Consider the following 10887-nt stretch of genomic DNA (forward strand, 5'->3'; position numbering starts at 1 on the left):
GCTCCTCTAAAGTAAATAATGCCAAAATGCAAAGAGCGGCAGCAGCAAATTCTTGATTAAATATGAACAAGCACAGAGAATTGCTTATGTCACTCACCCCACTCCTCTCTGTCCTCCATCTGTCTGCTTCTCTCCTGTTCCACCATCTCTCCCCCAGCCATCTGCTCAGTGCTCTCCCTCCTTCTCTCCCTCCCTGTCCCTGCTGCCCTTCCCTCCGTGCCTGTTTTGCTCAGAGGGGTTTCCACTTTGCTGCTCCTCTCCCTGCTTCCAGCGGGGCCCACCTTGCTCCTTCCAGCTCTGTGGTGTGAGCTGGGGGGTCAGGGGGATGTTGTGTCAGCACTGAGAAGCTGAGGACAGATGGTTCCTGCTCCTCAGCTTCCATATTCAGGCGTGGAAGGCAAGGAGAGGAAATTTAAGTGACCCCATCCCTGCTGTAGGCTGCGCTGGGATGGGGAGATGCTGGGATGGGGAGATGTTGGGATGGGGAGATGTTAGAGTGGGGAGATGATGGGGTGGGGAGATGATGGGGTGGGGAGATGATGGGGTGGGGAGATGTTGGGGACGGGGAGATATTGGGGATGGGGAGATGTTGGGAATGGGGAGATGCTGGGAATGGGGAGATGTTGGGGATGGGGAGATGTTGGGGATGGGGAGATGTTGGAATGGGGAGATGTTGGAATGGGGAGATGTTTGGATGGGGAGATGTTGGGATGGGGAGCTGTTGGGGATGGTCACTTCCTCCAGCCTTGCCAAGCCCTGGATGCACTTCTGAGAGTCTCCCTGAGCAGCTTCACCCTCAGCACGGGGAGGAAGCAGTAAACTGAGGCAGGGTTGTGGTCACTGCAAGGTGTCCCTGGTGACACAAGGGTGTCACAAAGAAGGGATCCCAGGAGCTGGGATCACTGCTCCTGCTGTTCAGGGAATGAGGCTAAAGGGAGCAACAGTCTCAGCAGAAAATGTGTGGTTTTCTATCCAGGACAGGATGGATTTTTAGACAGAAATTCCAGCTTTTTCAGAGTCCCACACAAGCCATAATGTCTTGCCACTTTGACACATCTCTAGCTGATGATGCCTTAGACCAGATCTAGGAGGAATAATAAGAGTAATCATTATTATTTGTCACATCTAATCCAACCTTGGGAATGGCTCCCTGGCATGCCTCTGGAAGGAGCTGCAGATGGGGAGGGAAGTGGGAGGAGGTTTTTAAACCAGGTTAGCAACACCAGTTGTCCTGCTTGTGCAAGGAGAGCAGTCAGCAGAAGGTTTGATATCATTTCTCTGTTAACCATGGGATGCTTGCTCTCAGAATTCTGTTTGGGCCAAAGGCAAAAAAAAACCTGAACTGGTGAATGTTTGGCCGTACATATAAATATAACACACAGTCCAAATATTATATTAATTATATTGAATTAATTTATTTTAACATACCGTTAAAATATTCAGTGGTCACGATGGGAAGGATCAAACCCTCCCATGAGCCTGTTGCCCATCTTGCAACACCATTGACAGCGGAGCAGTGTTTGCACAAGCTGCTTTGCAACCAGAATAATGGCCTTTTTAGCCACCTTGATAGGATTTATTTGCTTTTCCTCTGGAGTAAACAAAAGCACAGGGCAAAGGCACTGCATCGATGGGCATTAAAATCTCCAGAAAGAACATAAACCTCATTTCTCCAGTGCGTTGCCTACACCTTCCCAAGGTGGGAAGGATTCCTGCTGGTGGCTGAGGTGCCACCAGCACTCAGCTCCAGGGGGTTTGTGTGCTGCCATGGAAGCCAACAAAACTGCCTGCTGTCGTAGACAGAGATTGGGTTTGATCCAGACTGGCAAATCCAGGGTTCCTATAAAAGAGCTGAATAAGGGCCCTGTGTCTGACAAGAAGGAAATAAAACTATTGGACTGTTGGCTTTGATAAATCCTTTCCCTGACACATTCCTGTGTCTTTGTTTCAGCAAAGGATAATGGGAGAGAAAGAGAGAGACAGAGACATAATGTCCTTTTTTTCTGATAATTTAAATACAGTGAAACAATGACCTGATATCAACATAAAGCTGTTAGGGGAGCAACCTGACTGTGCACTTTTTTTCTAGAGTCTCCAGGGTGAAATCAGTTTAGATTGATGCATGATAAAGGAACGAGCCTGTTGCCTGAACGGGGCAGTCTCGGTGCAACAGGCAGCGCTGTTATCAGACCTGTTAAACAAATAAAGCTGTGAAGTGCAGACATTGTCTGAAGCACACGCTCGGCTTCCCAGGCAGCCAGATCTTCTTAAGGAATCCTTGATAAAGGAACAAGTTAATGGATATCCTCGGGTGCTGCTCGGAGAGGAAGCGTGGAGGGAATGGGGATCCTCGCAGTGGCTGCTGCTGCTCATCCCTCCCTGCACAAACACAGCAGGGAGATGCTTTTGCTGGAGCAGGAGGATGTTCAGGGCAGGAGGTGCTGGGGGATGAGCCACTGGGAGCAGCCCCAGCCCTGCTCAGCAGTGGCAGCAGAGGAGCTCTTGGGTTGTCAGGGGTGTTGGACCTCAGCAAATCTCAGCTGCTTTCCTGAAAGAGTCACGGGGCAAGGGACAGTGCACAGGGGTCTTGAGGCCAAGAGACTGAATTACAGCAGGGAAAAATCACAGAGCAACCTTTTGGGTCATTGTCCTCCTCTCTGTACGTGGAATGAAATAGGGATCCCCTGGGGAAGAAAGGAATACCTGTCCAGGTAATTATCATCAGCTCCGCACACACAGAGGCTTAATTGTAATTACACAGAAACCAGCAGCTCTGTTGCTCCCTTGCACATCTCACCCCAAGGTGAGGTCTGGCTACTTTGCCCCAGATCTCACCTCAAGTGAGCAGATTCCTTGGAGAAGGGAAAAGAGGGATGACACAGGGTTTGTCCCCAGCACACATCCTCCAGGTGAGCACCTTTCAGGAGTACCTACCCACACAGTGCCACTGAACAGCTCCATCCGCAGCCCATGCTGAATCCACGAAGCAGGGCTCTGACCTTGAGATCTTCCATCTGAGAGCGAGAATCAGATGCCAAAGTTACCTTTCAAACCAGCTTCACACCTCCTCCCTGTCACAGCCTTCTTTGGGCTTTGTCCTGATTTGCCCCAGCCTGAGTGAGAACAACGCTGGGCTCCCTTCAACTGGACTTCTGGCAACAGCCAGAGAATAACAATTTCACTGCAATGTTTCTCCTAAGGAAGAAAAAAACACCCCACAATTTGTTTGTCTGCCTGTGACAGGGAAAATTTTTCATGTTACCATCAGCCCTGGAGTTCATTCACCTATTGGAAAGATGTCCAGCTTTGAGAGATGTTTAATCTTACTTGAAAGGTGATAATTAGGAAAACACACACAAACACATGTGCCACATGCTCCCAGTCTCATTAGAGCCTGCTTTCTCCTCCAGCTGAGGAAAGGGGGTTGTTTTGATGAAGGGGATGAATGTGGTTTTGTGCTTGGTTAAGGAGTGTGTGCATAAGTGTGTACCATGAGGAGATGTAGGTTCATATTTACATTGCTGGAGGGGAGAGGTGTTTAACTTGATGAAAGCTGTGAAATTCCTCATCCTGGTTCCATTTTTGGAAGCAGATTTTGATGAGATCTCTCCTGTCACTGCACAAGAGAGGATCTAATCACACCATACAAAGACAGCCACAACTGACAATACATCTCCCTCTTCCAGGAGAAAGGAAGAAGGAAACAAAATGAATAATTCAAATGATAATTAGCAGTGTAATTATTCCTGTTTTTAGAGTAACCTACAGGACAGAACATCAACGCATGAGTCACTGGCAAAGTATAAACAGAAATAATTTGGAAGATGCTGTCCTGATGCTTTACAAAGGGACTTGTCAGAGAGTTTCTCTTTTGATCTCACACTGGCGTCAAGACTCCCCTCCAAGTGCTCCCTGTAAGGTCAAAGCTGGCATTTGTCACCCAGAGCTGGGCTAAGGGAGAGGGCAGCTTCAACAGCAGCACCAGGCAGGGGGGCTTGCAGGGGGGCACGGCCTGGGGGAACAGAGCTGGGAGCCAGCAGCTACACAGCCAGAGCACCAGGCAGTGGTTTGGGCTCCATTCAGGCCAGGGAATATTGTTTTGCTGTGTCTGCACAGCCCGGGGCAGCAGCTCCCAGTTGCAGGTCTGGCTTTGATGTGCTCCAGCCTTGCAAATGGCCAGGGATGGGATCCCCTGCAGGCACCAGAGGCTGAGAGCTGCAGGGGCTGAAGCACTGGGAAAGAAGGGGGGGGGTGCTGGTGATTTTAGGTGGAACAGGGAGGGGAGGAGGCAAAATCTCAGTCTCAAGGTGTCCCACACTGTGCTGGTGAAAAGCCAAAACCCTGCACAGGAGAGAGCTGTCCCAGGCCTGATGCTGCACTTTTCCTTTCTGACAGGGATTCCTGCATTCAGCTGCAGTCCAGAGACCTTAACCAACAGCATTTCCAGTCTTTCAGACTTAAATTTGCTTTTGTTAAAACCTGGAGAATCTCTCTTTAACAGGAGACATGAGGCCTTGGTGGCTGGAGCAGATCCCATCCAAGAGACACTGAGCAGCAGCAGCCTCCTGTGAAAGCCAACAGTGGGAGCCTCTTGGCACTGTAACACCAGAGGAACAGGAGAAAGATGTCTTTAATTTGCCTGGTAATGATCAATATAGAATCAAGTCCGACCTTGAATTTTAATGGCTCTGTACTAATAGGAGCCACTCACAGATGGAAGGAGGAGGACCAGAACAGCCTGGGGGAGGGAGGGCTGGGGTGTTGGGAGGGCTGCAAGGCACAGCAGGCTCAGCACCCTCTGTGGCCACCCCTTGGCACCATGAATGGGCTTTTTGGGAACCTGCAGAGGGAAAATCACTCTGGGGTGGCTGGGGATGGGCTGTTGTGGGCACAGGAGCTGGCAGGACCCAAAGCTTCCAGGGTTCCCTCCAGCTCTGTTCCACCCAGCAAGTTCAAAGCACTCCTTCAAAAACAAACAGAAAACTGGGGAAACTGAGTCAAGAAACAGGTAAGTCCTTGCTCCAGGTTCACCTGGCAGTAAGCAGGGCTGCAGGTCTCCCAGGCCCTGTGGCCCTTCCCTGTGACTTTGGGGCCTCTTTGTTGCTCCCTTTGGCATGTATCAGATGCTGAACAGACAAGATGACTCAACCTCTAACCAAAGGCACTCACAGCATTTGCAATTGGCAGAGACTCCTTAAAGAGTGAAAAAAAAAAAAGAGCAGCATAATACATTTATATATATAAATAAATAGAGATTGACCAGTTGAAATTATATAGTAGCTGTTAACATTGGCATCTTTATTTGCAGCATCAATTGTATTTGACTGAATCTTGTTCCCACAACGCTGGAAACGTTTGACTCATCTGCTGGGGGTTCTTTCTGTTGATAAAGAATCATTTTGACAGTTATCCTGTTGGCTGCTAATAAATATCTGCCCCTTCTATAATCAATCATAAAATAAATCCAATTGCCTTTTCACGTTTTATTTGACCTTAATCCTGAGAAATCTCCCACAATTTTGTTGGATTTACTCATGAGACAGCAGAAGGGGGAAGGGGAAGGGGAAGGGGAAGGGGAAGGGGAAGGGGAAGGGGGAAGGGGAAGGGGAAGGGGAAGGGGAAGGGGAAGGGGAAGGGGAAGGGGAAGGGGAAGGGGAAGGGGAAGGGAAGGGGAAGGGGAGGGAAGGGGAGGGAAGGGGAGGGAAGGGAAGGGAAGGGAAGGGAAGGGAAGGGAAGGGAAGGGAAGGGAAGGGAAGGGAAGGGAAGGGAAGGAAGGGAAGGGAAGGAAGGGAAGGGAAGGGAAGGGAAGGGAAGGGAAGGGAAGGGAAGGGAAGGGAAGGAAGGAAAGGAAAGGAAAGGAAAGGAAAGGAAAGGAAAGGAAAGGAAAGGAAAGGAAAGGAAAGGAAAGGAAAGGAAAGGAAAGGAAAGGAAAGGAAAGGAAAGGAAAGGAAAGGAGGGAAGGGAAGGGAAGGGAAGGGAAGGAAAGGAAAGGAAAGGAAAGGAAAGGAAAGGAAAGGAAAGGAAAGGAAAGGAAAGGAAAGGAAAGGAAAGGAAAGGAAAGGAAAGGAAAGGAAAGGAAAGGAAAGGAAAGGAAAGGAAAGGAAAGGAAAGGGAAAGGAAAGGGAAAGGAAAGGGAAAGGAAAAGAGGAAGGAAGGAAGGAAGGAAGGAAGGAAGGAAGGAAGGGAAGGAAGGAAGGAAGGAAGGAAGGAAGGAAGGAAGGAAGGAAGGAAGGAAGCTAGCTTTGTGTGGCCATGGCTCTGCCTGGGGGCACATCTGTGCCAGGGGAGGGTCTGGTTCCTGTAATACAGCAGAAATGAAGCTGAGGGAGCTGCAGGGCAGAGGATGCTCCTTCCTCACCACGTGGCTGCTCCTGCTCGTGTGACGTTTGCATTTTCCCCTCGCTCCCCTCCCAGACTTCTCCTGCAAAACCAATCCACTGAGCACTTCAAGACTGCCAGCGAGATGAGGTTTGCCTCTCGGCACAAATCCTGTGTCATGTGGTGGGGAGGAAGGATGCAAGAGCATTATTCTGCTCTTAAATCAGCCGTGGATCTGCCCTTGCTTCCCACCACCCCAGGAGGCACAAGGATGCTTTACGAGCGGTTTCTGCTTTGCAAACATTTCTATCCCTCCACCTCTAGCAGAACAAGATGCAGAGTTTATATATAAAAATTAAAAAAAAAGAAAAACCAAAAAACCAAAACAACAATCCTGCAGTTAAAAAGGGGGGACGGAGGGGGAGGGAAAGGATAAAAGAGGAGAGGCAACTTTGTCCTTTGGTGGCAGCAGCAGCAGGCTCCTGCGGGTGGAACCCCAATGAGAACCAAAGTATCTTCATCATTATCTGCCTGGAAACGGCAGCTGCTTCGGCAGCCACGGCTCGAGCGGGACGGAGCCTTTTAGAGAGCAGGAAGGGAACAGTGGGGCAGGGAATTAAAATATGGGCTACAAATTGGAAACAGCAGGGGGTGCAGGGGGATTCAGCTCAGCCCAGTGTGCTCCCTATTTACGCTATGCCAATGACTTTGTTCTCAAGCAGCTCGCAGAAGAGAAAAGGAGAGAAAAAAATACATATATCCATATATTTCTGTATCTCCGTGTATCTTGATCTTGCTGCTTGCCTTGGCCCAGGAAATTCCTGCAGAAGCAATGGCAGGGGGGACTGCAGTGCTGGGGGTTAGAGGGATGCAACAGCCCATCTGCAGCCATGAATTACCTGCCCTTGTGCAGGTTGCTCTGTCTGGAGAATAATCTTATGGATTATTGCCTGGGGAGGAGGAGGAGATGCAGCAGTGGCTGTGTCCCCTTACACTGGTGCAAACCCCATATGAGGTGCAGCCAGGCTGAAGACAGGATTTGACCCATCAAGGCTGATCTCCAGCCTTATCTCACACTCAGGAGAGCCTGAACTCAATTTTATACCTGCATATGGCCTTGACATCCCCGAGTCTCAGCTTTTCTGCCTTTAAAATGGGAGGCAGTGCCCCACAGAGCAGGATGAGCACATGGAGAGGTGCAGAGTGCTCAGACAGTCTGTGGTGGGGCTACACAGCCCAGCCTGGAGCTGCAGCCCCTCTGAGCAGGGTGGCCCTTTCCAGCAGGACTCTGCCCTTGTCTGTGCCTCTGTGACCCCAAATCACCCCAAAGCTGGCCAGGAGCCTGCCCTTAGCATGCACAGCTGCGAGGGCACCACGCAAAGGACACGGGAGCAGAGCCTGAGAGGTGCCTCCCTCACACAGCCCAGCCAGGAATAGAAACACAGGGCCATGAATTAAACACGCTGCAATCTCTCATCTGTCTCCAGCAGCAAGTTCAGCTCAGGGCAGAGCTCTCCTCTGCTGGACGGACACAGGGGTGCTTACCTGGGGAGGCAGGCTGTGGGTCAGCACGTGTCCTGCTCTGCTGGTTTGAACAGGAGCAGTTCTGTGAGTTCCCTCCTGCCTCGCCACCTGTGGGAACCCAGCACATTCCTTGGGCTGCCCTGGCTGTCTCGAGACCCTGGCAGGGGGCTCAGAGACCTTGGCACCAAGTCAAAAACACCTGTGGCTTCCATTTTAGCCCATGGAAAAAGCTGCCAACTCTGTGTGAGGAATTACAAGCCACAAGGGTTTGAGTGGTGTGGTAGTTGAATTAACACAGGGTGGAAAAGTAGAATTTTGGGGATTTTTAGAATGGGTTCAAGGGGACAAGATGGAGGGATTTGGGCGTGTCCTGACCTCCTTCTCCTTCTCCTTCTCCTTGCCCTCCATGTGTTGCTGTGATGGTGACACTTTTCTGTTGGTTTAAGGTACAGACACACTGTCCAACAGAAATGACAGATATTGGCACGTTACTGTAAACGTGGCACACGGAGTTTTGGTATAAAATGTGAACACCGCCCTGAGGGCAGACAGAATGCCATGGCCGACCTGCTGGACAGAGCTCAGCAGGGCAGAGAGAGAATGTTCTGGATAAGGGAAAATAAACAACCTGGAGAAGCCGACCCTGCGCATCCAGACTCCTCCTTTGGCTGCTCGGGCTGGGAAACGAGGATTTTTACAATCTTGGGGTCACCTCGACACCCAGACCCCCGAGAGCCACCCTCACTCTGGGGGTACACTGGGATGTTGGGACAATGCTGGGTACACAGGCTGGGGCTCACCCTGCCAACAAATCCCCCAGTCCTTGGGGGACACAGCAGCATGGAACTGCGCTCCTGCTGATGCCTCAGGTTTGAGCTTTTCTATTTTTCAGGTTCTCTGCTGCTTTAGTGTGTGGGTCTGGGCTTCACATTAGGGGATGGTGAGCTCTCTTCACAGAGTAGAGAGACAAAACAATTCCTTCTCCAGCTGGGGACCAAGGACAAATGATCCAGATCTCAGGCCCAAGAGCATCAACAACAGCAGAATGAAAAGAGAAAACAAGAAGGACAGGACTTCATGGGCTGGAGCTGTAACTGGACAATTAGCTGGCCTGGGAATCACAGCTTGGATGTGCACATGTGTCTTGGGGAGGGGACAGTGTTTTGAGAAATAGGAAGTAGAAAAAAACAGAAATTGAAAATCTCAGGACAGGAGTCACATGCTGTTCTCTGAAAGGAAAGCTGAGATAAAGTGTCCTATAAACCACCAGTTTGCACAGAGTGGGGCTTTGTGGACCCCTGAATTCTCTCTATCTCTCTCTCTGCTCCTCTCCCTCACTCAAAAAGGCCTTGCCTGCCCCTGCAGGAGCCCTGTCTGATCCATCTCCCTCCTTTTCATCGGGTTAATTGGCCGCTGCCTTACCAGGGAGCTCTCAGCCTGGCTGTCAGCCCCGAGCTGTGCTTAGCAGGCTCCAGAAGCTGCACAGGGAAGGGGTTTTAACCTGTCACAGAGGCAGCTGGGGAAAGGAGCAGGACTTGGCTGCCTCTAATTGCTCTTTGCAGAGAGATGCCTTGTTTATTCGATTAATTTGGAGCCATCAAGTATCAAGGCTCAACAAGCAGCTGCTGAGTGGGGGGAATTTTTGCCTCTCCAGAAGGTTGTGGTATGTGAATCCCTTCTTTCCTTTAAGCAACAATAAAAGCCCTTCCTAAAAACCTGCATTTCTCGGTCTTTACAGGCATTAACACTCATTGTGCCTTTAGTGGGAACTGTAGTGAAACATGTCTGTAATTTTTCCCCTGAAGGTGTGTCAGAGCAGGATGGAAAATTCTGGTCCAGACCCAGGAGCCAAATCCTCGAGGCTGTGCTATTTGCCCAAAGGAAATGCCTATTTCCATTGATTAATTAATAGTTACGAAGTAACTGATATCCCCCCTTCACAAAGGCTGCAAATCCCAGCCCCAAACTGTCCTTGTTAGCAAAGAAAATCCCCTCCACTCCTCATCTCTGAATGTCATGTGCCAGCCCAAGGAAACTCGCAGCAACGAGCCCAGCCTGGAAGGGGATAGAAGGACTCCTTGCTCCGAGACATAAAAGTGTAAATCAGACCAGAATGTGCTTCTTCTGCCTGGATTTCACAGCTCTGTCTATGGTAATTTGGCCAGTTGCACTCTCTGCTAGCATCGTGCTGGGAGCCTCTTTCAGCAAGGTCTAGGATTTAGCTTTCCAGAGAAATAAAAATAATACATAAAACTTTGTTTCAGCTTGCCTGTTCACAATCAAATTTTCCCAAGCATGAGCAGCAGCCTTATGAGCCATTTCTGTTTGATAACTTGGGCTTTATTCACGTAGATAATGAGTTTGGCAGGAGGTTAATAAGTGTCAACTGAAAGATAATTTAAGAGTTGTAAAGATAAATTTGTTGTGGGCTCTTTTTCTGGGTCTGTGGCTAATATCTCAGTGCCTATATACATGCACACACACACAGAGTGCACAGCCTGGTTTCCAAGTCCATAATCCATAATAGTTTTCTTTATTCCTTGAGGTATTGTAAATATCTATAAGTCCCAGTGAAAATCCTGCTGCATGTAAATTCCCATTGCCTTTTCCCCCCTGACTTTCCTGTGCAAGGTGATTGGATTAATATGGGGGGGAAAGAAAAGAAAAAGGAAAAGAAAAGGAATAGAGCTTTAGAAAAGTGGCTTTTCCTTCTGACACAAAGCTCAAGCTGAGAGTTTCCTTGCAGGATGGATAGAGATCTGGTCCTTATGCAGAGTTTTGAGTTAGAAAGGGAATATTTGGCGAGGTTCCCCTGGGTTTAGGCATCTGTTTTTTTTTTTTCCCTCCTCTCTCATTTTTTAAAAAAATCACTAAAATAGATTTTCTTTCCTTGAAAATAGCCTGAGATCTGCCCCACTGTAACCAAACCAGTGCATGCTTCCAGTGGAGTTTGGTGCAAACCAGCTCGGGGTGCCTGTGCCCAGGGACATAGGAGCCAAAATCCCTCAGCACCCAAACTCTGCCCTGGTCCTCGCTGTCCCCTCC

At 49.5% G+C, this 10887-nt stretch overlaps 1 long non-coding RNA gene across 1 annotated transcript; it reads left to right on the top strand.

The window, feature by feature from the left end:
* Nucleotides 1–885: 885 nt before the first annotated feature.
* LOC137462871 (uncharacterized) lies at nt 886–2220 on the top strand. The gene is made up of 2 exons (XR_010993796.1): nt 886–1102; nt 1952–2220. It is a non-coding gene; the product is annotated as an uncharacterized lncRNA (long non-coding RNA).
* Nucleotides 2221–10887: the final 8667 nt, after the last annotated feature.

The sequence above is a fragment of the Anomalospiza imberbis genome, chromosome 27 (genome assembly GCF_031753505.1).
Source record: "Anomalospiza imberbis isolate Cuckoo-Finch-1a 21T00152 chromosome 27, ASM3175350v1, whole genome shotgun sequence".
Classification (NCBI taxonomy): Eukaryota; Metazoa; Chordata; class Aves; order Passeriformes; family Viduidae; genus Anomalospiza; species Anomalospiza imberbis.